General features: G+C 37.2%; 1 long non-coding RNA gene across 1 annotated transcript; it reads left to right on the top strand.

Moving 5' to 3' along the window:
* The first annotated feature begins 6,761 nt into the window (after nucleotides 1-6,761).
* LOC119786504 lies at nucleotides 6,762-7,155 on the top strand. Its single transcript, XR_005281192.1, has 3 exons — nucleotides 6,762-6,865; nucleotides 6,957-7,034; nucleotides 7,106-7,155. It is a non-coding gene; the product is annotated as an uncharacterized LOC119786504 (long non-coding RNA).
* The last annotated feature ends 6,740 nt before the right edge of the window (nucleotides 7,156-13,895 follow it).

Here is a 13,895-nt window from a genome sequence, read left to right on the forward strand (position 1 = left end):
ATTCGGAAAGTTTTCCATCTCCCTATTATTCTTTCAATGTGTATTCTAACATTGGACAAACGCCTCGATGTTTCCACCTATTGAGCAGACAACTGCTTTTTACCTTTGGTAAAGTGAGGGATCCTCAGGGTAGCACCACGCAAGGCAAGCTCATCTCTAATGGTAAAACCACGATCTGCTAGTATCTCATCATTTACTTGTAGAAGGTCATAAAATCCAGACTCGGCTGTAAGTTGTTTATCAGAAACACGGCCACCCCAACCTGCAGACAGAAATGTAATTGCTCCTGCAGGTGACATGCCAACCAAATACTTAACCGTGTTACGGCTCTTATAATTTGAATATGTGTTAGAGTGATAACTATCCTGTGTTTCAACCAGAAGGGTCATAAACTTTTATGACCTCCTGTAGGTCATGAGGCAGAATCACACGGATGTGTGACTTCCATCCAGCCAGTTGGTCAATTCACACCATCTTGTTACCTGCATCCTCTCAGACAATCATTATTGGGTCTTCTGTTTTAGGCCCGCCTGTTTGATGTTGTAAACTGTTAATAAAAGGCTTTGCCATGAAGGGATCTGTGGGAGAAGGTGATGGCTTTCCAAGCCAGCATTCTTCTCTCCACCCGGCACACGCTGACGTCACAAAATCCTGTCTCTGTGTTGATCATTTTCCTTTTAATCTTTTAAACTCACATTTCTCTGGATTAAAACCCAACATTTTTGGTGCTGAAAACCCGGGAGTCAAGATCCAATTGTCCAGGACCGTGCGGGACCAAGGCCAAGAAACTGACGACAGCCGTCCACCCTTTGCTGGACAGAGCCAATAGGTTGGTCCAGCCCTGCCCTGGACATCCTGGTGACGACTCAAGCTGAGGACTGATCTGCACAGAAACGGTACGCCTAAAGTTTTTTACCAACAGTTGGTCTGGGACCACGTGAAAGCTATAACTAGTTGTAGTCTCTAGAATATTTGACAAACAGGGTTTGTTGTGGGAGATCTGGGATCGGTATTCTATGCGTTTTGGGTCAGGGACCCTCTGTGTGAAAGCTATAACTAGTTGTAGTCGCTAGAATATTTGACAAACAGGGTTTGTTGTGAGAGATCTGGGATCGGTATTCTATGCGTTTGGGTCTGGGACCCTTTGTGTGAAAGCTATAACTGGTTGTAGTTGCAAGAATATTTGACGAAACCAAGTTTTGTTTACAAGTCTGGGACCTGGGTATTCTGTGCGTTTGGGTCTGGGACCCTCTGTGTTCAAGCTATAACTGGTTGTAGTTGCAAGAATATTTGACGAAACCAAGTTTTGTTTACAAGTCTGGGACCTGGGTATTCTGTGCATTCGAGTCTGGGACTCTATGTTGGTTAAAAAAAAAAAATATTAGGCCTTAGGTGTGTGTGACTGTGTGAAAGTGTGTGAGGAAACAATCGAACCGCTGTGTATGAGGGGCCGTTTAGGACAGAAGCTATTTTTTCCTCTCACGTACACCAATAAAACCATGCACACACCTCAGTAGACACTCACACACTCTCAAAAAAAAAAATGTTTTCCTCTCAAACACACTACTATGACATGCACACATCACAGTAAAAACAGTCACACACAATCACAAAACTTAAATTGAATATATGTCTAATGTGTGTGTGCACTAATACTAGACTGTATGGGAGGGCATAAGTGTGTGTGTGTGTGTGTGTGTGTGTGTGTGAACTAATACTAGACGAAATGAGAGGATATACATATGTTTGTGTGTGTGTGTGTGTGAACTAATACTAGACTGAATGAGAGGCTATATATATATATGTATGTGTGTGTGTGTGTGTGTGTGCGCGCGCGCGCGTGTGTATGTGACTGAAATCGTAGCAGACTGAATGAGAGGCTATACATATGTGTGTGTGTGCGCGCGCGCGCGCGCGTGTGTGTGTATGTGACTGATATCGTAGCAGACTGAATGAGAGGCTTGTACTTGTGTGTGAGAGAGTTCAACCTGTCACGGAAGAGGCGGGGCAAATTGGCTAGCGCATGCGTGGAACCCAAACTAAGCAATACTAATGCGCTTATGGCAAGCCGTTTTAACATAAATTCGGCTGCTCCACCTTTACATTCAAGATATCTCAAATTGTTTTATGACTAGACGTTTTAGTAATTTAAGATATCTCTAAATATATTTTGACTAGTCAAAATTCCTATTCGGGATATCTCTAATTACATTCTGACTAGTCGAAATGACGTCAGATTTACCATTAACTTGTATGGAGACGTCAATTTAAGATATCTAGAATTAATTACTGACTATCTGAAATACACATTTCAGATATCTACAATTAAATTACGACTAGTCATAAAGGAAATTGAAGATATCTAGATTTTAGTTTTGACTAGTCATAATTCTAATTAAAGATATCTCAAATGCCACCATATTTCTAGCCTGGGTGCCAGTCAGAACTTAGTCCCGCCCACATGGTTTGAGTTCGGGGAAGTTCGGTCTGGCTCTGCTCCATAGTAGCGCGAGTATTAAAGCCCACTGTCAGGCGATCCAATCAAATTGTCAGGGCGGACTTTATACGATGATGGACAGATGATCAACAGTAACGTAATCAACCACGTGACCAAAGCGCGCTAGGGTGACAACAATAATGGCTGCCGCTGGAGAGTTTGGGTGAGTAGATTCTGCTATTAGGTCTGTTCTAGAAGATATCGACAGCAAATAAATTTTAAAAGAGGAACAGAGAAACGCGAAACTGCACGCTTTGATTTTTGTGGACAACAACTATGCCTCGCTTAACATACGTCACGCACTCCGTTGCTCTTATTGGTTGTAGATCTATCCAATTGAGTGCAGAGGCATTTTTTTTCCTGGTTCGTTCGAAACACGCCCCATAATCACAGCTCTATGGAGCAGTATCAGACTCATTATGGCAAGCCGTTTTAACATAAATTCGGCTGCTCCACCTTTACATTCAAGATATCTCAAATTGTTTTATGACTAGACGTTTTAGTGATTTAAGATATCTCTAAATATATTTTGACTAGTCAAAATTCCTATTCGGGATATCTCTAATTACATTCTGACTAGTCGAAATGACGTCAGATTTACCATTAACTTGTATGGAGACGTCAATTTAAGATATCTAGAATTAATTACTGACTATCTGAAATACACATTTCAGATATCTACAATTAAATTACGACTAGTCATAAAGGAAATTGAAGATATCTCGATTTTGGTTTTGACTAGTCATAATTCTAATTAAAGATATCTCAAATGCCACCATATTTCAAGATATCTTAAATGTATTTTAGGATAGGAGATATGCAGTTTTGACTAGTGAAAACTCAATTATAGATATCTTAAAAGCAAATAATGACTAGACAAAACTAATTTAAAGATATCTTGAATTGTAATTTCGACTATTCGAAATTCCTTTTAAGATATCTCTAAATGAATTAAAGATATCTTGAATTATTCAGCTTTTCCATTAAAGATATCTTAAATTGACATTCTGACTAGTCAAAATGACTTCAGTGATATCTTGCCATAATCAAAAACGTCTGAGATTTGCGTAGCATTTTGGCGGACAGGTGTTAGTCATGCTAGCTAATTGATTCTGCTATTCAGTGGTCCGCAATGTCAGGTCAGTCCGCCTCAAATGCTCGTGTTTTTAACACTATATTCAGTGCTGCAACTCGTGCTCGACATGAATTAAGAAATACAGAGAATTTATTCTCTGCAACAAGGAGACTTTTTCGACGTCAAGTGCAGAGAAGTCAAGGTAAGTAGATGTTCAGATGTCGGTTCATATAACTGTAACTTTCCTGGCAAAGTTAGCTCAGTGCTAGTGGAATAATGAAAATATTAATTAGGAAACTTGAAGCAGCCTGGAGTTGGCATCCGCCCTATTAAAATAAAATATGGAATTGGAATTGAGTATTTCATTTGTTCCTCATTTTGCACCAGCAACAGGCGATATGCAGGGTACACCTTTGACATGTTGCAACTCCATCGCAGTCTTTGTTCATTATGAAAAATGTAATTATTGGCTTTCACATTTTAATTTCCCAATTTTGATTATCTACATATTTTTTTAATTTGATTTGTGAAACTTCTATAAGCACCTTATTCAAAATGGTGATGTCTTGTTGCTAGGGTTCCCAACTCCCTGGGGGGGAAAAAAAAAGAAAAAGGGACACCTTATGGTATGCCAGCTGACCTGATTGCCTTCACCCCTCCTGGTGTGGGGATTTTGTTTTAGCCCCCCTTTGTGCGTGAAAATATTTGTTTTTACTATTTGACTAAAATCTGCATCGAATTAAATGCTTATTTGTGAGTGACATGAACACATGGAAAAACAAATTATTATCCAGCAATACACTTTAATACAAAATAACAAAATTTGCTGAATAAAATAAGTATCTTAAACATGCATGTCCTGCTTAACTTCAAACTGTAAAAATGAATATAAAACAATAAATAAATAGTGTGCATTATTGGTGCAACAGTAAACTTATTCAGACTTTTAAACATATTTGTGCCTTAAATTCAATGACCGTAGACTCCAGTTGTAAAACTGAAAAAAATAAATAAATAAATAAATAATTAGCTCAATGGCACATAATGTGGTGATGGCGTACTTTATCCACTTGTATTTCCTCTGAGCACTTGCAGCAGTGAGTTGTCTTTCAGTGCTGCAGAGTAAAACTCTGAGCAGGACAGTTCATAATTGACAATGAGCTCAGCTTTAATTAATTCAGTGGAACATTTGTTCTGCACATCAGTCCATTTGTTCTTCATTAAGGATAAAAATCCTCTCCATAAAACCAGTGGAAGATGGGATGCTGAGGGGTATCGCTGTGCGAAGGTGCACCGTCCCCAGAAGCAGCATTGGCATTTACAGGACTCCTTTGTCCCCCATACTGCTCCGTTGTCTCCCGCTATCTTCTCCGTGAGCAAAACTTAGCTCGACCAATGGGATGAGGGGATTCTGGATCGTTACATATATGCTGTCAGCTCATTGGTCACAATGCAGGACAGGGAGGGGAACAAGTTTAGCATAATTTTTGTATCCAACGTGCCCTTGTTCATTTTCCATTAGCTTTTTACAATTTTTACTCTCACAGTAATATGGGATAAAGTGTTTCTTTTACACTAAATACAGGAAAGGTACTTTGATTTTTAAATACGGAATGATTCCTTTTTTCAAGGGACGGTTGGCAACCCTACTTTTTGAGTTACTTAAAAGCACCTTATATACACCCGTTTCTCTCGGTAAGTTCTTCATTGACATTTTTTTTTTTTATGTATGAGTAATTTTGTTGATCACCTCATTACCAAAAAACACATAACAAATAATGTGGTTTACTTTGGCAATTGCACAATTTTCAATATCTACCAGAGAAACCATGGTGGGTGTTCCTTCGTGAAAGTTATGGAAAGTGGCAACCCCAGTTGGCACACTTGATTATAGCATATCATTTAGCATCTATGTTGGATCAATGGTGTGATTCTGTTGTGTTCACTGCAGGTCCGGTTGGGAGGCTGCCAAGCCCTGTATGGAAGACAAGCATTTTCTTGCTTTCTGGCCCTAATATTGACGTTCTCCCTTCTCCCTCGGATGTACAAAGGCTGAAGAACCATGGATTAGGTGGGCATATGTTTTAAAAAAATTACATTATTTCATACACCCTCATAATGTGACAGACGGAGTTACTTTTGCTTTTAACATCTCTATTTGGGTTGTAATTCATAATTTTAGTCTTTCACCAGAGTTTTCTGGTGGGCTAATGAATTTAAACTAGGGCTATCAGACGATAAAAATTTTATATCAAAATCAATCGCATAATTTCAATAGTTAACTTGAGATTAATTACATATTTAATCCTTTTATTTCTGAAAGTGTAGTAGCCTGTTTGGACATTTTAATGTGCAATTTTTCAATAAATAATACTAATAAAAACATGCTTATACAAAACATATTTGCATTTTTTATTTTTCAAGCACTTTTCTGGCAATTTTCATAACTGGGATAATGGAAAATGGAAAAATGGATAATTGGTTCCATAAAATGTTAAACTCTGGCCTACAGTATAATGGCTACATCATTAATCATGATGCCCTGATGTCGACACAATGTGCTAATTAATGTGAATTTTAAAAACAACTTTAGAAAAAAGAAGCCCAAAGTTGCATGAAATACAGTGTTGGCAACAGTGAGCATGGGTAAGTTTTGCTCTAGTCTGTAGCGCTCTTGAAACTACGGAAAGCACAGAGGGTAAAAAACAGTCTAGAGAGATGGGTGGGGGAAAAAAAGTTTACGTATTAACGTTTTAAAACTGACAGACCTAATTTAAACATAATTGGTGTGGTCTTTGGTATTGTGTTTAACATTGTTTTGTCACCCTTGATTATTCAGGCAACCCTGTGCATGAGGGGACAGAAACCAGGAGCTCTAAAATCAACCTGAATTGGAGCTTGTCTGAACTGAACAACTTTGTGTGTCAAAGCTACCCACACATTAGCCTAAATCTGGTTGGCTTTGAACTGGCAAGAGCTGGAAAAGGACGAAAGGTAAAAAAATTACAGGTGAATTCTGTGAGGGAGCTGAAGGAAAAGGTTGGCAAAAGCAGACTCTACATTCTACCACGAGCAGATGTGTCACAGGTATATTTTTTTTGTACACAAAAAAAATTTGATGTATCCACCATTTTGTATTCCATCATAATTTGAAATGTCTTTGCCATGTCTAGGAAACCTACTCAACATCAGCAATGTCCAGGACCTTGTTTCCAGAACCCTCAACTGCACCAGAAGTACAGAATATCTCTCCAGAGGTTGAGAGGACCACCGGAAATTTGGGGGAAGAGCAGGTCATCCATTTCAAGAACAATATATGCATTTTACATTTTTATCTCATTTCTGATGTTGACTTTAACAATCTCTGTGCTGTATTCACAATAGACACTTCTAGATTGGCGATCTCTGCGGTCCCAGCAAGACAAAGACTATGAAGAGTCTTTGTTAGCAGACCAAGAAAAAGTGAATTACCATTTTTGATATCATCATTTGTTGTTGCTGTTGTTGTTACTCACAATTTTTTTTTCTACCAGGAAAGGAGAAGACAGTGTTACAAGGCCTTGGAGGAAAGACGCATAAAGGTTAGAAATGTTACATTGTTAGGATGATGGGTTTTTAAAATGAATTAAAAAAAAGGGTTTTGGGTGCCATTTTTTTGGCAATTAAAAAAGAAGGGGCAAAGATTTCGGTACCTGAAAAACCCCTAAAAGGGACTGCTTTTGAAGTTCAAATATCCAAAGGGAAATTTATCACAAAAGAACTTTCCAATGTGTCTGACCCAATTCAGGTAATGTTTTTAATTCAGAGTTTGTAATGATTTATTTATTTATTTTTTTAAAAAGTAACAAAAATTCCCTTCCCCTTTTTTTTAAAGTTCTTTTTTTGACTTTGTCGGACAAGAGGGAAAGGGGCCAGTGAAATATTAAAGTTTTTTCAACCAAGCAACGCGCCCACAAAAATGAGAGTACCCATCAGGCTCCTGAGGATCATGGCATAACAAAAATTTTTGTAACTTTGTACGTGTTTTTGGTTTTAAAACTGTAAATTGGGTAAAGAAATTAAAGGGTCCAAATCTAGGGGTGGGAGAATCCCAAAAACATTTACAATTCAAAAACCCCTTTAAAACAAATAAAACACTAAAAAACTTTTTGAAGAAAAAAAATTTATTTTATGAAAAAAATCAAATTTTTTAAAAAATTTTAAAATTTTTAAAAAAAAATTTTACATTTTGGCAAAAAAATTTCAAAATTTTTAAAATAAGTTGGTTTTTAGGTGAGAGAGAGTTTCATTTTAGAAAAAAAAAATAAAATTTAAGTGAAAAAAATTTCCCATCTAAAAAAATTGCCCGTTGGGAAACACTTGTACAAGGGGAAAAGACAAAACGGCAAGCGGAAAAACACATTTAAAAAAACCCAAAAAACAAATGAAAAAAAGGGAACGGTTTAACAGGGAAAAGGGGAAATGTCCCAGGGGGCCCGGGATGTGAGTAAACCCACCTTCCCTGCCTTTTGTCCCCCCCCAGACAAATCTGAAAGTCCTCCGGGTTCATGTGAAAAGCCCAGCGGGTTTTTAAAATTATTGGGGAAAGAAAATTTTTCAGCCATTTTACCCCATTTTGTTTTTCCCGGTGGGGGACGGCCCCTCTGGAATTTTTAAGGGACACGGCCAGGTGGCGGGGCCCCAAAACCGAAACGCTGCAAAAACGCAGCCACCCCACAATTTGACTCGGCCCTGCTGCTTGGTCCTGCCCCCTGGTCCATGTCCCTAAAATTTCCCAGAGCCCACAAAAAGGGAAAAAACATTTTTTTGGGTTTTAGCTTTAAACAAAAGGGGTTTGGGGGGAATTTTTTACACTAAAATCGCCGCTGACTTTTCATGGAAGCAGGAGGACTACAGATTAAAGCTGTTTATATTTACAAGTCGGGGTAAGGGGTGACGTACACCCGGGCCCCACTGGGACTTTCCCCTTTTCCGTGTGGGTTTTTTTTGTTCATTTGTTTTTGCTGTTAACTGTTTTTTCCCGGCTTGCATTTTTTTGTCTTTGCACTTGTAACAAGTTTTTGGGGGAAGGTCAATTTTTTTTAGATGTAAATTTGTTTCCCTATAAGTTTTTTTTTTTTTCCCTCTAAAATAAAAATTTCCCCTCACAAAATCAAAACTTTTTTAAAAATGTAAATTTTGTTTCCTAAAATGTGAATTTGTTTGCTAAAATTTTATATTTTTTTTTTAAAAATTTTAATTTTAAAAAATTTAACATTTGTTTAAAAAAAAATATAATTTTGTTTCTTAAAAATGTTATTTTGTTATTTTTTAAAAGTGTTTTTTTAAATTGTATATGTGTTTTGCACTTTCACCCACCGTAAAAATTTCCCATAAAATGTCATCTGGGTTTTTTTTTTTTTTCCCCCAAAAGGGTTTAAAAAAATTCTGCAACTAGATTTTACGGAAATTCAAAAAACGGAGTGTAAAACTAAAGGGATCATTTCTCTGCTTTGGAAACTAAAATGGGTTTTTTCCCGGTTGTTTTTAAGTTTTTTATTTTTTTTTTTAAAATTTACATACCCTTGCTTCTGTTTTTTTCTTAAAAACCCTTCATTGGGGTTTTTTTACTAGAACATTTTCAGTAAAATTTAATAAATTGCTTTTTACGTTTCCCTTTGGGGACCAGATGACAGTGAAAAGGAGCAGCATTCCCCCTGTCACAACTCCAAATTTTTTTGAAAAACCCCTCCCTTTTAAAAAATTTAAGATTAGGGTTTAATGATTTCAAAAAATTTTTCAAAATCAAAATTTTTTAAAAAATTTTAAATTGCTGTTCCCAATTTAAAAAGGATTTTTTTTTTTTCCAGTGTAATAAAGTTTGGGTTTTTGATTTAAAAGTTTTCCCCTTCTTTAAAACTAAAAGCAATAAATTTTGGGCCCCCTCAAATAAAGATGTTTGAAAAACAAAAAAATTTTAACATTGACGTGTTTAGGTTTTTTTTTTAAATTTTGGCTTAGGAAAGGTATCCATTTTCAGGCGAATGGGGTATGCAGGGAACAGCCGCTGCTCAGCAAGCACGGGACATCTTTGTCCACCCCCGGTCCCTTTTTGGGCCCCAAACCCAACCTAAATGGGTGTCGCCCCATGCCTAATCCTTAAAACTCAATTTCATTCTCCTCCCAGTTCCCTTGTTTTCCCCACCCCTCCCTCAAGCCCAAAACCAGATTTGCTGTCCTTCGGGAAGTTTTTTTTGGTTCCCAACCCAAAGGGCTGCCCCCCCCCCCCCCACTCTTCCCCTGACCCCACAGGTAAATTACCTTTGGGACCAGGCCCCAAAACTTCTCCATTAACTGAGAAACCCTATAATTTTTACTGGAAGCAAGAGCCACCTGTTTCCAAACATCCCCCCGGATTTTTCCTTTGGATGAGTAAATTTCAAAATAGCATTTTTCTGCAGTGCCCTTGTGAAAATAAATTTTTGACGTTGCAAACCATTGTTTACTCAAAGAATACAAAAAAAAGATATATCTTTCTTTTTTAACCCAAGAACGGGAATTTTTCGGGACTATATTAGAAAAATATATACAGCAAGGTTTAAAATTATTGACTCCTGTCCAAACAAGAAAACCAAATAAATGGGGTTTGCGGGGACAGGTTTTGGGAATGAAAACCCCCTTTTCCCCCTTCAGAAAAAATCCCCCGTTTTGTTTCCAGCAAAGAAAACCCAAAAAATATTTTTGTTTTTGGGGATGAAGAGGACCCCCGCTGAAGGGGCAGTTGATGGGGTTGGTCCCACACGAAATATCTACGTTTTTAAAAATGAGGGCCTTTCCCTCAATCAAATGTCTTTGGGGGCATAAAGAATGACCCCCCATCTAGCTTTAAACAAAAAGGGGTTTCAGTTTTTTTTTTTTTTTCCCCCCCAATTTTTAAAGGGAAATAGAAAATTGTAAAAGTAACTTTTTTTTTTTTCCCTTTCCCAGCGCTGGAGTTAAAGATGTACACCGTTTTGGGAAAAAAATGATATCATTCGGGTTTGGTGCATGGAGGCATTGGCCCACATTTCTTCTCTCAAAGGTTTTGTATGACCACATTTGTGGCAATTGTTTTAAACCTACCCTGGTTGAGGAAGTTGTTAACCATTCTTTAAAAACAGCATTTTATCGAAGTTAGAAAAAAATTTTTTAAAGAATTTGGACATTGATAAATGGTTAAATTCAGTTTCAAAACCCTTTTTTGATTTTTTTTTTAAATTTAAGGATCCCAAAAACAGTTGGGAAGCAAACGAAGCCTTTAGCGGGCTCCCGATACCTTGACATTTTTGGAGCATTAAGGCGTTTTTAAATTATCTGGAAGGAGGGACTCCCCGGGCAAATCTGCTGAAAGGACTTCTTTTTTAAAGGGCGAGTGGCGCGGGCTTTGCAACAGTAAGAAAGGCCTAAAAAAAATTTTTTTTTTTCTTTTAAAATTTCCTTCTTTTATAAAAGAAGACCTTATTCTCAATTAAAAAGGGGTTTAGGGAAAGGGTTTTTGAAGAGTTAAAATTTGCTGGACAAATTCAGAAAAACCCGAAAGCCCTTTCATAAATTTTTTTTCTGTGAGGAAAAAAAACCACTTTTGGCACGGGCCCTGTACACATTTTTCCCAAAGTGTTTTTTTCTTTTGAAAAGGCACAATAAAAGGAGGATAAAAAAACTAACCATATGCTCCGGGGAGAAAACGGGTTTGGGGGATATTAAAAGGTACATTTATTGTGATATTGAAAACAAAACCGGTATCAAATACTTTTTTGTATTTGAATGGGTCACCATGCCCAAAAAAGAAGTACCGTGTTTTAAAAGACCATAAGGCCCCGAACAAAAAGGCACAGTTCAGCCCATGTGTCCCCTTTAAAATTAAATTTAACACACAAAAAGGCGCACCGCACTATAGAGCGCCCCCACAAAATTTTTGAGGGGAAAAAAAGACGTTTATATTCTTATAGTGGGAAAAAATGGGGGGTAATCATATATAGATGCGGGATTTTTAAAAAGGTTAAGTGACAGGCCCAAAAAAACGGTAAAATTACTAAAAAAATTCTTTCCTGAAATTTTTTTTTTAACTCCCATGGGAAATATCGGGTTACCAGTGTACTTTTGGGGTAATTTGTTGCTAAATCCCTTTACTTTACTTACTATTTACTATGATCTACTTGGTCATGATTTGTCTTCAAAAATGTTTTTTAAATTTACGAAAAATTACATGCATTGTAAATCCCCAAATTTTAAAACAATTTGGGAGGGGGAAACAAAACCAAAAAGGATTTTTAAAAACATTTTCTTCCCCATGCCCGTTAAGAGTACACGGGGGAAAACCCTTTAATAACAAAGGTCATAATTTAAAACATTTGTCTTTCAGAAGGAGAATGCACCCCTTAAATTTTGAAATGCGGGGGAAAGTTTGTTTTCGGAGCATCCAAGGTACCTCCACGGGGCCCTTTCCCCATCTTTCCAAAAAATTTTGAATTCCTCCATGGGGCTAACAAAGTTTTCCCAAAAAAGCAAATCCTTGCCTTTTAGTACCCGGGCTTCCTGTACACTCGGGACTATAGTTTTTCACAAAGTACAGGGACCACGGGGGTTGCTGCGGGCACCTCCCTTTTGGGGGTGTTCCCATAATCAGCAAATTAAAGAGTTATTTTAAGAAAAAAAAAAAAAAAAATTTTGAATTTTTTCAAAAGTTAATTTTTTTAAAAAAGAAAGTTACAGTATTATTGTACATTTAATGTAATGGCCAAAATTGGAAAAACATAAAAAAGTAAATTCAAAAAATTTGCACTTAATTTTTTCTTTTTTTTTGAAAATAGAGCTTTTTTAAGCACTTTATTTTTTCAAAATTTTAAAAAGGTGGATTTTTGAGCCACACGGGAAAAAAAAAATGTCTCGGGGTTTTTTAGTATATTTGGGGGGTTTTTTTTGTATTTTATTGCATTTTAAAAAACAATCCCATCTTTCAGTAGGGTTCTAGTTGTTTTTCATTTAAAATGGTGACATGAAACAAAAAATAATAAAAAGCATTTGCAATTTCTCCCAAAACAACCCGGGAAATTTCTCCTTCAATCTAAAAATATGATTGCCCTGCAAGTTTAAAAAGGTTTGAAGTTGCTGCTGACTGAGCCTTTTTTGGGGGTTGGTTTACAACTACACAAAGGAACTCTTCAGATCGGGGGGTTCTTGGGCCCCCCAAAGGCCAAGCTGTTGCGGGAAGTTCTTCAAGACCCTCTGGGGGTTTTGGGAAAATTTCCCCAAACACATTGTTTGTTGCGGGGGGGGGTTGGACCCATGTTTCCCAAAATTTCCTTTCAGCCCCAAAATTTGTTTTGGTGTTTTATTGTTTTCTGTACGAAAGGGAAAATGGTGTTTTCCCATGCGTTTCAAAATTTGTTCTACGGCTTTGAATCTCAGGAAGAAAAAAATGTATGAAGGGGAAATTTGTGCACATCGTTGCAGGATCCCCAAGGGGGGTTTAATCTTTTAAGAATTTTTAAAAAAGTAAATATAAAATGGGGTTTCCCAAAAATGTAAAAAAAATCCCCCCAAAAAACGCTAATTTTTGATTATGGATGGATTCCCCGTTATTTGACCCCCGACGTTTTTAATCCCGAAGGAGGTTCACACCAGTGCGACTTGATGTTCTCGCCCCATGTTTTGACCTCACTCTTTGAAGGTAAGCCCCTAGAGGCCTGTTGCCTTTAGAAAAAAAAAAGGGAAAAACACGTTTTAGGGGCAATTGTCTGTGCTGCAGTTTTAAGTAAGTAAAATTTAAACGGAACAAAACCATCGATGCCACCTGGACCCACAAAAGGGCCCCCAAAAATTGGAAATACAAAAAAGGGTTTTAAAGGGAAAAATGTAATGCCAATTTTGTATATTGAATTTTGTTTTTAAGACATCGACCCCTGAAATACTTCTATGAAAATTTTAAAATACCTTATTTGACGATGGGTTTCCATCAATATTTTCCCCTAAATGTTGGGGTCGGGACTATAGACACGTCGAACACTGCACTGCTCCACCTCCCCCATACCCTTGGGTTGATTCGAGCCATCATGTTTTTGGGCCTTACGCCGTTAACCCTAGGCCTTGTGCAAGCAACAAGCCTGCAAATCTTGGGTTTTAAGGAAGGATTGGGGCTTCCAAAATTTTTAACCCCCACACAAATTTAAAAATTTTGAAAGTAATCCTTTTTTTAAAAAAAGGTTTCAGATTTCAATTGGTTTATAAAATAAATGATTGCTTATTATTTGTGGGCACTTGACTTAAATAATATAATTAGTATTTTCCCGCAATAAACCCCTGTTG

This window comes from Cyprinodon tularosa, unplaced genomic scaffold, assembly GCF_016077235.1.
Source record: "Cyprinodon tularosa strain WSP-4 unplaced genomic scaffold, ASM1607723v1 ctg274, whole genome shotgun sequence".
NCBI lineage: Eukaryota > Metazoa > Chordata > Actinopteri > Cyprinodontiformes > Cyprinodontidae > Cyprinodon > Cyprinodon tularosa.